This window comes from Arvicola amphibius, chromosome 2, assembly GCF_903992535.2.
Source record: "Arvicola amphibius chromosome 2, mArvAmp1.2, whole genome shotgun sequence".
NCBI classification, from domain to species: Eukaryota; Metazoa; Chordata; class Mammalia; order Rodentia; family Cricetidae; genus Arvicola; species Arvicola amphibius.
The window spans coordinates 81810440-81823000 of record NC_052048.2 but is presented as its reverse complement, the minus strand read 5'-3'; the positions used below and the strand labels follow the sequence as shown (position 1 = coordinate 81823000).

Here is a 12561-nt window from a genome sequence, read left to right as displayed (position 1 = left end):
TATATAAATGTATTTATATTTATATTCACAAATTACCCCAAGACCCACCCAAATAAACACAGGTTTTTATACTGAAAAGGAATTTCTAATAAGAGCGAATGAAACTTTGAGCCTTATTTAAAAAGAAGGAACTACTTGTTAAAACTATGACAACTTTCGTTTTGAGTTCCACCCATATGACTCTCTATTGTCTCAAAAGAGACAATAAAAACCCAAGAAAGAAGGAGAGGGATTCAAAGTGCTCTTCCCTAAGGACACATCAGATCACCAATGTCCTGAGAGTGCAGCCCAGAAGCAAGTACCTTCGTCTCTCCAAGAGTCATGTTAATGCCTCTACTTGACTAGCAATATCATCAAAGAAAACGGTAGATTATCTCAAGAGGACCATCTAATCTATCAACATTTCAGGTAAAAACCTAAAGTTTGATGAAACAATATCACTCATTTTAATAATTATTCATCCTTCATGGATAGATTTTATTCTAAATCCTATAATCTAGAGGCTGATTTTTGTTGCCAGTTTTAAGGCAGGGTCTCACTTTGTAGCCCTGGCTAGCATGGAATCCTCTTTAGACCAATCTGGCCTTGAACTCATAGAGCTCCGCTCGGAATTAAAAGACTGTAACATCATGTGTAGCTTAGAACCTGATTTCTTAATCTTTGTATGGGATGGGGTGTGTGTGTGTGTGTGTGTGTGTGCGCGCGCACACACACACACACACACACACACGCGGGAACACAATTTTGAGTATCTTTATTATTTCCTTCTATACATATGTTGGTTGATCTCAAACTTCTAGAGATTCCCCTGTCTTCTACTTATCAAGTCTCCACTGGGATTGTAGACTTGCATGCTTCTATTATTAAGCTTTATGTGGGTTTGGTGGATTTGAACTCAGTTCCTCACACTTGCATAGAAAATACTTTACCTATTGAACCATCTGTTCAACCCACTGTTGGTTTGTTCGTCTTCAGTGACTTGACTTTTACATTTCTCATATTTAATACTATTGAACTTTAACTTAGAAAAACAAACAAAACCTCACAACAACAAAAAACACAAACGGCAAAACCCACAAAGCATTACATTATGTGGGGTTTCTTTTTCTGAGAATGATTCATTTCCTATGCTTCTTGGTTTTAATCCTTTATTTAAAATAGAGAAATTTTATGCAGCACTTTAGATGTCCTTAAGAGTTCTTTAATGAGACTGCTTTCTTTTCTACTTTTCTTTTTTTCCTGAGACGGGGTTTCCCTGTGTGGTCTTGGCTGTCTTGGAAGTCACTTTATAGACTGGCCTTGAACTCAGATATCCACCTGCTTCTGCCTCCCAAGTTCCAGGATTAAAGAAGATTTGCACCAAGACTGACTCTTTTTTTCTTTTTCTTTTTCTTTTTCTTTTTCTTTTCTTTCCTTCCTTTTCTCTCTCTCTTTCTTTCTCACTTCTTTCCTCTCTCTTTTCCTTCCTTCCTTTATTCTTTCCTTCTTTTTTTCTTTTTGATTTAACAAGACATTGAAAAATCAAAGTGCTTGTTACAAATTCAATTACTCACTTGAAGTATTTATTAACTATTAATCATGGTTAAAGTCTTGAAGATGGAATTTTACAAGTGATACACGTGAGAGTGTGGATAAACAATTAATATGGTGGATATAGATGAAAGTTGACTCAAGTGTGTTACTGAAGCAAAAGCTCATTGTGAGCAAAGGAACAAGGAGAGCAACATATTCACAACACATGTACACACATACACACAGATATATGCACTAGAAAGAGTGGTGTGCACACACACATGCTAGGAGGAGCAGTATACTCACTATATGTGCATATTTTTATGTATATGAAGAAGAGTTGACTAATCATTGAATTGCTAACAGAGCAGATATAAGTAGGATGTAAAGTGTAAATAGGTTGCTAAAATGCTTTTCTTGGCTGGGAATGAGACCTGGATATTTAGTTTTATTCATTCCTGATTCTACCCATCCTTCCATATTTTAGAAACTACTATTAGCAATTAATTCCTCTAACTCTAATACTTAGGAGTGCCTTATCAAAAGAACCAAAGAACTATAAACAGAATTCTTGAGTTGAAAACTAGACATAAATTGAATATGGTAAAAAAGGAGCTTGAAGAAATTTTCTAAAACAAAAAACAAACAAAAAGAAAACAAATTGAGGAGCTTCCTCTCTCTTTCTCTTCCTCCCCCCCTCGTGTGTGTGTGTGTGTGTGTGTGTGTGTGTGTGTTGGTGTGTGTGTTTGTTGGTGTGTTTGTGTGTGTGTATCCTCCAGTTATACTAAAGCTGAGTCTGTTACAGATTCTGTCATTCTTACAGAAAATGTCATATTGGCATTATCTCTTCAGATGAGAGAAAGCGTGTACTATAATATCAAATTTATTTGATTACTATTAGAATGAACGAACTTTATTTGCCCAGCTCTTGCACACAAACACACACCAGTCAGTGATATTTTATAATAAATCATTTGATTTCAAAAAACAATTATATTTGAATATGTTAATTTGTGAGGGCTATTATTAATAAAACTCCTTAACATATATCTTTCACATAGCATTTATATGCCTATATTTCTCAAAGACCTCAAGAGAAAATATATGTAATTACTATGTTGATGCTGCATGACCCGTGTTTTTTCAACCTAGACATGATTGCATCAGTGAAAATTTGATTTAATGAGCGCTACCTTCTAATGGCATTCTCAACTGGATGCCATGGAGATATGCAAATGAAGGCAAATACATTGTCTTCATTCTCGGGAATTTACAATATAATAGGAGAACAAAATGCAGTTGAAAAGTATAACAGCACTTGCAAAGGGGACATGAAAACAAGGACAAATTAACTTAGCACAAAGCATCAGGGCTAAGAGAGAGGATAAAGCAGTGATGGGTGCTGAGGTAGGGTGCAGCCTCTCAAGTGGACTTAATGAAGACAAGTCATCGTAAATAGGTGTTTGAGAGAGATGAATGGAGGGCAGACGTTCAATTCAGGGAGCATGGCACCATCTCTGGAGAACAAAAAAGAAGAAAGAGCAAGATCAAGTGATTTCTAAGAGACATAAAACTTACTTGCCCCCAAAGTGACCAGAAGAATAAGACATTCTGAAAGGTGCAATAGTGGCACTTATAGCCTGGGACTAATCGCCATCTAATTGTGCTTAAGACCCAGTTAGGAGGAAGGAATCAATGCCTGGTTCTGTAAACTTAGCCCACAACTTGTGGCTACTGAGGTCATGGGTGCTAGAGGATAACCTATTACTGTTGCTTCCCTAAACCAGAATAATTTCTAACTGCATTGTAAATCCTCATTCTTATAACCCACATGTAAGTGTGGTTTATACTCCTCATTAAAGATGTTTATTTTTCCAACAGACTATTGCAAAAAGACAGAACTTTTCAGAAAAAAATACAGAGAGCAACTGACCAAGGGATACCCAGCTGACTGAGGGTTGCTGACACATTCACAACACAACCTTACACCTAAGGCTCAGGGAACACAACAGAACAGGGAATAGGAAAACTGAAAGAGCCAGCAGGTCCAGTTGTTTACTGCAAGAATGTGTCTTCTATATATGGCAGGGATATTTTGCCAATGACATCTCAACATTATGGTTGACTAAGCATGACCTGGAAAATGATAACCTTAATTGACCTGCCAACATGGGTGGGGAAATTCTCATGAGTTTCCTCTCCTAAAGGAAGACCTATAGACAACTCATGGTTACTTAGAACAGAAGTATCAGCCTTCTTCAGGGACATGTCCTCTATAGATTGTCAGTCATGTTGCTGAGATTTTATTAATGAAGCATCTACACTATGTTAGTAGAAGACACAATCTGACAACAAACTTCCCGATCCCCTAACTCTTACTATCTTTGTGCCTCCTCTTCCATAATAATCCCAAAGCCTTAGATGCAGGGGTAATTTTGTAGATGTATGCATTGGGACTGAGCTCCACTGCTCAGCATTTTGATCAGCAGTGGTTTCCTGCAGTGGTCTCCATCTGTTACAGAAAGAAATGTATTTGATGATGGATGAGGACTACACTTCTCTGTGGGCATAAGGACACATATTTAAAATACAGTTGGGGATTATATTGGTATAGTAAAATGGCCATTGTAGTTTCTTCTCCAAGATCCTTGACTTCACTAGCCCTAGGTATTTGGCTAGGTTTCCAGTACCAGGTATAGTCTCCCTCAAAGTAAGCAGGTCTTAAGTCCAATTATAGAGATGGTGATTACTTCCAAAATATGTGTACCACTACTGGACACTTAGGGTTATCCTGCCATGTTAGCCATTGATGTGGTTCACAGGTGCTATAGCTGGGTAGGACTGTTGATTGTCTCCCTCCTTTAGAAGCATGCATGGGGCTTCTGGTACCATGAAAGCTAGTCCTCATCGAGGGTGCAAGCAGGTCAGTTCCAACTAAGAGATCTCTGCATCCTGTTTCAGAAGTGCATGATGTCTTCAGTAGTAGAGACTTACCATCCATCTCTGGTTGGCAACTGAGGACAATAACAATGGGCTGTATGTTTTGGGAGTACCTTGGACAGCACTGACCAACAACTCATCAAGTGGGGGCTTCTCATGTCTGGTGTGGGGGCTTTTGTTAGATGGTCTTTGGCTCTTAAAAGAAGCACCACCCTCAACCTAGGTGAGAATAGTTCATTTTAACTCTACATTCATGCTTATAAACAGAATTATGTGTATTATTTTTTAGGTTGTTGATAGTTTGAGGCTTTATGACTTTTTCAGAATCTGTGTTATTTTGCCCTTCTTCCTTCTTTTGTATTTATCTCTGCCATCTCAACCCTAAAGAGCTCCCTGTTTTCTGTTTCCTTGATTCGATCTCATGGACCCCGCTATTCCCCTTTACCCTCTTCCCCCTTTTTCTATATTTATCTCTCCACTCCTCCCTAAAAGCTAGCTGCTTCCCCTAACCTTGGTAAGAACACCTGTATCCTGCTATTTCCCTCGGTATAATTTTGTTTTCTTCCATAATTTTTTTGTTTTTATTGAATTATATATTTTTCTCTGCTCCCCTCCTTTCCTCTCCCCAGCCCTTCTGCCTTCCCCTATGATCCCCATGTTCCCAATTTACTCAGAAGATCTTGTCTTTTTCTACTTCCCATGTAGATTAGATCCATGTGTTTCTCTCTGAGGGTCCTCATTGTTGTCTAGGTTCTCTGGGATTGTGAATTGTAGGCCAGTTTCCTTTGCTTTATGTCTAAAAGTCATTTATGAGTGAGTACATATGATATTTGTCTTTCTGGGACTGGGTTACCTTACTTAATATGATGTTTTCTCAATCCATCTCTTTGCCTGCAAATTTCAAGATGCTATTATTTTTTCTCCTATGTAGTACTCCATTGTGTAAATGTAGCATATTTTTCTTATCCATTCTTCAGTTGAGGGACATTTAGGTTGCTTCCAGGTTCTGGCAAACAATGACAAACAATGCTGCAATGAACATAGTTAAGCACATTTCCATGTGGTATTGAGCATGCTTTGAGTATATACCCAAGAGTGGTACTGCTGAGTCTTGAGGATGGCTGTTTCCTAATTTTCAGAGAAACTGCCATACAGATATCCAAAGGGGCTGCATCAGTTTGCACTCCCACCAGCATTGAGGAGTGTTCCCTTATCCTACAGCCTCTCCAGCATAAACTGTCATCAGTGTTTATGATCTTGGCCATTCTTACAGGTGTAAGCCTGAATCTCAGAGTTGTTTTGATTTGCATTTCTCTGATGGCTAAGGATGTTGAACATTTCTTTAAGTGCCTTTCAGTCATTTTAGATTCCTCTGTTGAGAGTTCTTTGTTTAGGTCTGTTCTCCATTTTTTTATTGTAATATTTTTTCACTTGATTTCTTAGGTTCTTTGTATATTTTGGAGATCAGTCCTCTGTCTGATGTAGGGTTGGTGAAGATATTTTTCCATTTTATAGGCTGCTGTTTTTCTTTGTTGACTGTGTCTTTTGCTTTATAGAAGCTTCTCAGGTTTAGGAGATCCCATTTATTAATTTTTTTCTCTCAGTGTTTCTGCCACTGGGGTTATATTTAGGAAATGGTCTCCTATGCCAATGCGTTCAAGTGTACTTCCCACTTTCTCTTCTATGATGTTCAGTGTGGTTGGCTTTATGTTGGCCCTCAGTATTGGTTTTAAACCTACCCCATGCCCCTTTATTTTCCTAATTTCTCAAGATATTCCTTGATATGGATGTATTCATATCTTAGCATTTGGAGCTAGGAACCTCTGATGAAAGAATAGTCAATGTTTGTCTTTCTGGGTCTGAATCAGCTGATTGATCATGATCTTTTCTAGTCCCTTTCATTCATCCGCAAAGTTCATGATTTTGGTTTCTTCACAGCTGAACACACACCACATTTTTTATTACCTATTCATCTGCTAAAAGACATTCACATTGTTTCCATTTCCTTGCTGTAGAGCAGCAATGTCCATGGCTGTGGAGTCAGAACTAAGTTTTGACTGCTCTGTCTAATTTATGGATATTACTTGCTAGCTCTTTTATCTTTAATCAATCTGTTTCTTGTTATCTACGCTTTGTCTTGGGGCTTATTTCCTTTCTTACTTCTGAATATCTTACTATCACTGCTTCTCCATGTCTGTCTGTCTTTCATCTGCCTGTCTTTTTGCTCGGGGTATGTTTCTCATTCTCTCCTCCTTCTTTGTCCTCTCTTCCTCCTCTTCCTGAGCCTAGATTTCTCCTCCTATTTATTCTGTCTGCCTGCTAGCCCTTTATTTTTGCCCTGCTTTTAGCCATTCAGTTCTTTATTAGACCAATCAGCTGCCTTAGGCAGGCAAGGTGAAATGAATGCAACACATATTTTCATAATTACACAAGTGCAGCATAAACAAAATTAATACACCTTTACACAGTTAAAGAATATTCTGCAAGCTAAACAAATGTAACACATCTTTGTCCAATTAAATTAATATTCCACAACAGAAACCCAGATCCCAAGAGACATATATTAACCCTAAATGAGATGTGCAATTAGTAAAACTCTTTCCTCATTCTGTAGGCTGCTGCTTTGTCTGATAATGGTGCCCTTTGTCATGCAGAAGCTTTTCAGTTTCATGAGATACCGTTCATTAATTGCTGGTTTTAGTGTCCATGGTATTCTTGTCCTGTTCAGAAAATCTTTTTCTGTATCCACAAGTTCAAGACTGTTCCCTGATTTCTCTTTGTCTTAGTCAGGATTATCTTTTCTGTGATAAAACACCATGACCAAAAGCAACCTGAAGAGAAGAGGATTTATTTGGATTACACTTACTTATCATACTTTATCATTTAAGGAAGTCAGGGCTGGAACTCAAATAGGGCAGAAATTTGGAGGCAGGATCTGATGCAGATGCTATGGAAGGATGCTGCTTTCTGGCTTGTTCTTCATGGCTTGATCAACCTACTTTGTTTTCTTTGTTTTGTTTTTGTTTTTGTTTTTTTATTAAAAATTTCTGCCTCTTCCCCGCCTCCTCCCCACCTCCCATTTCCCTCCCTCTCCACCCATTCCCTTTCCCCTCCCTCTCTAGTCTGAAGAGCAATAAGTGTTCCTTGTCCTGCAGGAAGTCTATGGTCCTCCCTGCTCCATCCAGGTCTAGGAAGGTGAGTATCCAAACAGGCTAGGGCCCTGCAAAGCCAGTACATGCAGTAGGATCAAAACCCAGTGCCATTGTCCTTGGCTTCTCAGCAGCCCTCATTGTCTGCCATGTTCTGGGAGTCCGGTTTTATCCCATACTTTTTCAGTCCCAGTCCAGCTGGCCTTGGTGAGCTCCCATTAGATCAACCGCATCATTTCAGTGGGTGGGTAAACTCCTCGTGGTCCTGACTTCCTTGCTCATGTTCTCCCTCCTTCTGCTCCTCATTTGGACCTTGGGAGCTCAGTCCAGTGCTCCAATGTGGGGCTCTGTCTCTATCTCCATCCATCGCCAGATGAAGGTTCTATGGTGATATGCAAGATATTCATCAGTATGGATATAGGATCAGGCCACTTCAGGCTCCCTCTCCTGAGCTGCCCAAGGATCTAGCTGGGAATATCTCCCTGGACACCTGGGAACCCCTCTAGAGTCAAGACTCTTGCCAACCCTAAAATGGCTCCCTTAATTAAGATATGAGTGAGGCAACCTAGACCCAAAAAGATGAACATGGGATATACTCACTCATAATTGGTTTCTAGCCATAACTAAAGGACACTGAGTCTATAATTCGTGATCCTAGAGAAGCTAAATAAGAAGGTGAACCCAAAGAAAAACATATAGTTATCCTCCTCGATATTGGAAGGAGACAAGATTGCCGGGCAAAAATTGGGAACTTGGGGGTGGGGTGGGATGGGGTTAAGGGGAGATGGGGAGAGAAAAGTGTGAAGGGGAGGATGGGGAGAGCTTGGGTGAATGGGATGGTTGGGATAAAGGAAGGGTGGATATGGGAGCAGGGAAGTATATATCAACCTACTTTGTTATGGAACCTAGAACCACCAACTTAGAGATGGCATCACCCACAGTGGGCTGGGCCCTCCCACATCAATCACTATTTAAAAAAAAAAAAAAGCCCTACTAGCTTGCCTACAGTTTGATTTTATAGAAGCATTTTCTCAATTGGGATTTCCTCCTCTCTAATGACTATAACTTGTATCAAGTTGATATAAAACAAGCCAGCACAACTGACATCTTGTCAGCTTGACATAAAAGCATATCACTGTTAAACCATGATCTTTCCTTTCTTGTTCATCGCCAGAGCACACTCTATGACCCCATCCTGTCTTCAAAACCAGTACCACCTAGGAGACTCTTGCACCTGCACAAGTCTGTCTGCCAGTATGAAGCCACAACTATGGCTACTCTTGGTACACAGCTTCTTATGCCAACTCTGAGGAAACACTTCCCAGAAGAATTCGCCTCGGTTATACTTGTCTTTTTTTTTTTTTTTTTTTTTTTTTGGTTTTTCGAGACAGGGTTTCTCTGTGGCTTTAGAGCCTGTCCTGGAACTAGCTCTTGTAGACCAGGCTGGCCTCGAACTCACAGAGATCCGCCTGCCTCTGCCTCCCGAGTGCTGGGATTAAAGGCGTGCACCACTACCTCCCGGCTACTTGTCTCTTCTTAATCAGTGCTAAGATCTCAGTTCCAGCTAACAAGTATTCACCAATAAAACATATGTTTCTCATTAGTGGTTCTGGTATCGTCTTTCTTGTTAGTTGCAGCCAGTTCTTTATTTCCAGCGAAACAAAACCAAGATTTCCACACAATTGCTTGGTACAATCTTTATTTCCCTCTGCAACTTTGCAATCAGGCCTCCATCTTCTGTTCTCACCATTTTTATATTTCAAGCTCCTACAGAAAACTTCACCAAACTTTGGACACCCTATGGTTTTTCTGACCCAAAGTTCCAAAAACCTTCTACATTCTATTCCCAACCGGACCCAAACAACATACTCAGGTGTGTCACAGCCATATCCTACTCCTGGTACAATTTTCTATTTTTGCTTTAGGGTTGCTGTTATTGTAACAATACACCATAACCAAAAGCAACTTGTGGGGAAAAAGGATATTTTCTCCCCACAGTCCATCACTGCCCATCACTGAAGGAGGTCATATCAGGCACTCAAACTGGGCAGGAACTTGGAGATAGAGGTCACAGGAGTTCTGCTTCCTGGCTTGCTCTTCATGGTTTGCACAACCTGCTTTCTTATAGAACTCAAGATAAATAAGAAAATAACATTCTGGAATAACTACAGCCTGATCTTACAGAAATATTTCTCAATCAAGGTTACCATCTTTTTTCTAGTGTGTGTCAAGTTGACGTAAAACTAGCCATCACACTTTTCTATCAGATTCAGAGTATCTGGCATTTAATGTGGAGTTGAATTTTGTGTAGGGTGAGAAGAATTGTCTATTGGAATTCATATACATGCAGTCAACCAGTTTGATCTTACATGGTAGAATAGAGTTAGGCGGGGAAAACTATAGTGAATACTGGGAGAAAGAAAGGAAGATTAAAGAGAAGCCATTTAGCCCCACTGGAGACAGATGCTGGCACTTTATCCAGGAAGCTTTGAAGATTTGAAAATTTGAAGATTTTGTCTTTATTTCATTTCTTTGGCTTTTTCGTCAAAAATCTGATTGTACAAACTCAAATCTAGATCTTTAATTCATTTTCATTGGTCAATGTGACTGCTTTTATGCCAACACCATACTTTTTTTAAATATTATAGCTTTGTAGTACAATATGAGGTTAGGGATGATGATACCTCCAGCAGTTCTTTCATTTTTCAGTATTACTTTAGCTGTCTAGGTTTTTTGTGTTTCCATATAAAGCTGAAATTTGTCTTTTCAGTTTTTGTGAAACTGTGTTGGGGTTTTGATGTAGATTGAGTTGGATATGTAGATTATTTTGGTAATATGACTATTTTCACTGATACATCAGCATGGGAAATACTTCCATCTTATTATTTCTTCAATTTCTTTTTTCAATATCTTTTTGGGAGGTGCAGTGAACTTTATTGATGGCATTCAATGGAGTAGGGCTTCCTAAGCTCCTGCTGTTATGCTGGGGATCTGGGATGAAAACTGTGAGTGAGATACTCAGTGTCAGGGGTTGAGTTGGAACAGAGACTGCTCAGCAGCCAAAAACCTCTCTTGTTCTGTGTTCTTTTTGGGGTGGGTGATCCAGGACAGAATTCTTACTGCTTGAAGGCCATGTAAACCATGAGGTCCACCACCCTGTTGTTGCAGCCAAATTCATTGTCATACAAGGAAATGAGCTTTATACAAAGTTGTCATTGAGAACAATGCCAGTCCCAGCATCAAAGATAGAAGAGTAGGAGATACTGTTAACGTTTCAGGAGACAACATGGTTCTCATTGTAGCCCAGGATACCTTTTTGTGAGCTCTCAGATGCCTGCTTCACTGCCTTCTTGATGTCACCATGCTTGGCTGTTTTCTCCAGACAGCATGTCAGATTCACAACAGACACATTAGGGATAGGAACACACACACACACAAACTGCCCATGAGTGTCCCATTCAGCTCCGAGATGGCCTTGATGATAGCCTTGGCAGCACGAGTGGATGCAGGGATGATGTTCTGGACAGTCCCATAGCCATCATGCCACAGCTCCCCAGAGCGGCTATCTGCAGTCTTCTGGATGACAGTGATGTCATGGACTATAGTAATTAGTCCTTCCATAATACCAAAGTTGTCATGTCAAGAGGGCTAAGCAGTTGCTGGAAGCATTGCTAATAATCTTGAGGGAAATACCATACTTCCCATCATAAACATGGGGGCATCAGCAGCAGGGGCATAGGTGATGACCCTTTTGGCCCCACCCTTCAAGTCGGCCCCAGCCTTCTCCATAGTGGTGAAGATGTCAGTAGATTCTACAACATACTTAACAGCAGCATCACACCATTTAATGTTGGCAGGATTCACTCCTGGAAGATGATAATGGCCTTCCCGTTGATGACAAGCTTCCCATTCTCGGCCTTAACTGTGCCTTTGAATTTGCCATGAATGGAGTCATACTGAAACATGTAGATCATATAGTTGAAATTAATAAAAAGATCATTGATGACAACAATAACCACTTCTCCAGAGATTAAAGGTAACCCTGGCAACTAAGTGTCCAATATGGCCAAATCTGTTCACTCCAATCTTCACCATCATGATTCAGGAACAAAACTGGCACTAAACTGTTGTAGGAGGCTGCTTGTCTGTTCCCGGCTGCTCAGCCCTGAAATAATCATACAAAAATCATACTATTTGCAATACTATTTGGCCATTAGCTTAAGTATATCTCTGGCTAACGCTTATATCATAAACTAACCCATCTCCATTAATCTGTGTATCGCCACATGGCTGTGGCTTGCTGGATAAAGTGCCAGCATCTGTCTCCAGTGGGGCTAAATGGCTTCTCTTTAATCTGCCCTTCTTTCTCCCAGTATTCACTTTAATTTTCCCCACCTGACTCTATTCTACCATATAAGGCCAAGCTAAGTTTCTTATTAACCTATGGTATTCACAACATGCAGAAGGGAATCCCACATCACCTTCCCTTTTCTGCTTAAATAAAAAGGAAGATTTTAACTTTAACATAGTAATTACATATAACAAAACAGTTACATGTAATTATCAAGCAAGAATTATAGTTACAATATTTATATATATTTATCTTTCATCATTACTAACAAAAACTATATTATTACTATCTATTCTTCAATTCCATCAAAGACTCCCGAAGGATATATTACCAAAATAAACAGGAAGTACATTGTAAGCAACTTCCAAAACTCTAAAATTGACAGAGACATCTCACTGTCTGGACAGTCACCCAAAGTTCTGTAATATTGGAGAATCCATCTTCATCTTACAAGCCCACAGTATCTGGCAGATTTTTCCATGAAGTAGGAAATTTCAAAGACAGTTTCACTTATATTGGCAGTTTGTCAGTCACTTTTTTTCTGTGTCCTACAAAATGTCTAGCAGACTCTTTCATGAAGGAAGAACCCCACGGGACCATCTCATCTTT

General features: G+C 39.6%; 1 pseudogene; it reads right to left on the bottom strand.

The window, feature by feature from the left end:
• Positions 1-10717: 10717 nt before the first annotated feature.
• On the bottom strand, positions 10718-11696 carry LOC119806232 (annotated as a pseudogene).
• Positions 11697-12561: the final 865 nt, after the last annotated feature.